Source organism: Myotis lucifugus, unplaced genomic scaffold (genome assembly GCF_000147115.1).
Source record: "Myotis lucifugus unplaced genomic scaffold, Myoluc2.0 scaffold_33, whole genome shotgun sequence".
In the NCBI taxonomy this organism is placed as follows: domain Eukaryota; kingdom Metazoa; phylum Chordata; class Mammalia; order Chiroptera; family Vespertilionidae; genus Myotis; species Myotis lucifugus.
In genome coordinates, this window is record NW_005871081.1 from 3,635,379 (window position 1) to 3,639,204 (window position 3,826).

Sequence of the window (3,826 nt, forward strand, 5' to 3'; positions counted from 1 at the left end):
GAGGCCCTGGAAGGGGGTGAGAGGAAGTGAGTAGGGCAAGTTTGAAAGCCGATATGCCTGTGTGCTGAGGGATGGCCAGACAGTGGTGAGAGGTAGCAGGGGAAGGGCTCTCATACATACCTTCTGTGGGGGCCACAGGTGAAGGAGGCCAGGGGAGTACAGTAGGGATGGGGCACTATGGCTCCAGTGTCTTAGGCATCCCTGTGTGTCCTCTGCAGTGTACATGGAGGAAAGGGGCTGCCTCTGAGGAGGGGCCAAGCCAGGCCAGGTGACCATCTTGAGTTCTGGCTGAGGTGATGGGTCCCACCCTGAGATGCTGTCTAACTGGTGATGGGCCCAGGACTGATTCCCGCCGCCACCGCCGCGGTTGGGACCCAGGACGAACCCAGGACTGACTGACTCCCGCTGCCGCTGCAGCCGGGACACAGGATGGACTCCCGCTGCCGCTGTGGCCAGGACCCAGGACTGACTGACTCCTGCCATCGTCGCGGCCGGGACCCAGAATGGACTGACTCCCGCCGCCACCGTGGCTGGAACCCAGGACAGACTGACTCCCACCACCGCTGCAGCCAGGACCCTGGACGGGTTGTCTGTCCAGTCATTTAGGTCGTGATGGACCCTGGCTCTTTATATATTAGGATTATATTTTCTTAACCATCTTAACTTTTCAATTATCATTTTAAATCATTTTAAATACCATCTTACTGAATATAAATAATTTTCACATTATTAAACAGTCATTTTGTTCTGATTTTTAATTATGTTAAAATGCTATAAAATCTTTCTGCTTTTATGCATTTTTCATATTTAATAGTACTTCTTTTGAATTAATTACAGGCTATGGGGTTACTAAACAGCATGAAAATTATATCTCTTAATGAGTATGGTCCTAACATTTTAAATTATCGGAATGACCTTATACCATTTTTTAGCAAAATTTGAGACCATCTGAGTCACTACCGTTTTTAAATGCCTTGTCAATATGCCAAAAGTTTACTTCAAATCAGTTATAATCTACATCTCTTATTAACAAAATGTATCCTTGCTTAGCTCTTTTAACAAACATGTCTTTTCATATACATGTTTATTATTTTTCTATTTATGTAAGTTGTATCCTCATGAATTTTACAAATTAATCTTCTGCAGTTATATTAGCATTTCTTATCAATTTAGATATTATTATATATTTAAACTTCTAGTTTTCTTCATAGTTGTTATTCCCTTTTACTAGGCTTATATACAACTGTTTCATGTTATATATATCTCTGTATCATATTAATCTCCTTTCTTCCATTGTGGTTTTTTCTAAAGCATCTAAATTTTATAATCTTAGTATACTGGTATTGTCAACTCTATCCTATATAATAAAAGGCTAATATGCCAATTGTTCCCTCGACCAGGAATTCGACCAGGAATTCGACCAGGGTTTCAACTGGGAGTTTGACCAGGGGGCGGGGCTGGCCCACCAATCAACTGCGGCCCCTCCGCCTGGTGGGCCTGGCCTGATTGGCCCTGATCGGGGTAGGCTGGCTGGACCCCACCTGTGCATGAATTCATGCACTGGGCCTCTAGTATTTAATATGTTTTCAGTTTTATTTTATGTAATTTTTAAATGGTGAAACTTTCATACTGACTCATAAAACAATAAATTTTTAATTTGAATTCTGAAAAAAATAGAAAAAACTTAATTTGAGAATGTTTAATCATTTCATTAGTATTTTATCTTTATCTAAAGGTAGATCAATGGTCTTTAATTAAAAATCAATGAACATGGATTTTTTTGGGGGGGGGGGGTTAGGAAATGTTTTCAGTCCTTGACATGAGTAAATGTAAATTGAAACAAAGATGTCTCAAGGAAAACAAAACGTTCATAAAATATGTGGATTATTTAATAAAAAAATTATGTATTCTTAATATAAGTCTAAGATTCATAGTCATTATAATATAGATTTTATGAGGCACATGTTTCCCCAACTGGATAGTTTACTTTAAGGATATTTCCCTTTATTCAGATTTTGTTCTTGTCAATGGGATATTAAAGTGAAAGTAAAAAAAGAGAGAAGCTTAGAAAAATTCTAAATGGAGAGATCAGTTGGCCAAATGTCAATTTATATAATGGAAGAAGAGGAAATATAATCATATATCCTAGAGACAAGAGATCTCTCCTAGGAGATAGAGTGAACATTATTAAAAACTAGAGGCCTGATGCATGAATTTGTGCACCAGTGGGGTCCCTCAGCTTAGCCTGCAGGATCAGGCTGAAAATGGCTCTCTGACATCCCCTGAGGAGTCCTGGATTGTGAGAGGGCACAGGCCAGGCCAAGGGACCCCACCAATGCATGATTTGGGCTGGGGAGGGATGCGGGAGGTTGGCCAGCCGAGGAGGGACCGTGGGAGGGCTCCAGGGCGTGTCTGGCACGTCTAGCTCAGTCTGGATCGGCCGAACCCCGGCAGCAAGCTAACCTGTGGGTCAGAGCGTCTGCCCCCTTATTGTCAGTGCATGTCATAGCGAGTGGTTGAGCAGCCTTAGCAGATCACTAGCATATTACGCTTTGATTGGTTGAAGGGCCAACCAATCGACTGGACACTTAGCATATTAGGCTTTTATTATATAGAATATTTTCACCTGAGAAGGATTAAGCATGGTAAAAAACCTAAAAGCAATAGTATTTCTATTCAAGTATGGTTGATATTTAAATATTAAAAAACATAAAAAATTCACTTCAGAAATAATTCTTTTAAAAATATTTAACTCACAATAGATTGTTGAATGGCAGTAGCTAGAGTGGACATTCTTACCTTATACTTGACCTTATGGAAAATATGCTTAATATTCCATATTACACTTTAGTTGTAGTTTTCTGTATATACTTTTAATCAGATTTAGGAAATTCCATTTAATTTGTAGTTTGCTGAGGGTATTTTTAACAATGCTTTATTAGAAAAGGTTGTTTACTTTTGTTCAATGCTCTTTCTGCATCTTTAGGTAACTATCTTCATTTTTCTCTTAATGTGGTACATTACACAAATATTTAAATATGAAAGCATTGTAGGATTTCTTGTTTCAGCTCTTCATGTAAAGATCTTGGAAATCCTGTTCTTATAATAAAAAGTTAAAAGAGTCCTAGCTAACTGGGCTCAGTGGATAGAGCAGTGGTTCTCAAACTTTCTAATGCCTCGACCCTTTAATACAGTTCCTTATGTTTTGGTGACCCCCAATTTCATTGTTACAAATTGAACATAATTAAAGCATAGTGATTAATCACAAAAACAATATGTAATTATATATGTGTTTTCTGATGGTCTTAGGCGTCCCCTGTGAAAGGGTCGTTCGACCCCCAAAGGGGTCTCGACCCACAGGTTGAGAACCGCTGGGATAGAGCATCAAACCCAGGACCCTTCAGAGCCTGTGGACTGAAGGGTCCTGGGTTTGATTCCTGTCAAGGGCACATGCCTGGGTTGTGGGCTTGATCCCCAGTTGGGGGCATGCAGGAGGCAGCCAATCAATGATTCTCTCTCATCATTGATGTTTATACCTCTCTCTCCCTCTCCCTTCCTCTCTGAAATCAATAAAAATATATTTTAAAAAAAGTTAAAATAAAAGAAAACAATGACTTTTCTTGGGCCCATTAGAGAACTGAGGTCAGAGTGAGAATGGCCACCTCAAAATCTAGACAAATAGGCAAAAACAGAGAATCAGAGCTAAGATCAAGCTTAGCTAGAGTAGAACCTGTTGGAGCCATAAACTGGTAAGAAGACTTAAATGGTAACTGACCAAATGCTAGAGGTAAAGAGTGGACTAGCATAAAAGACAGAGACATGTCTC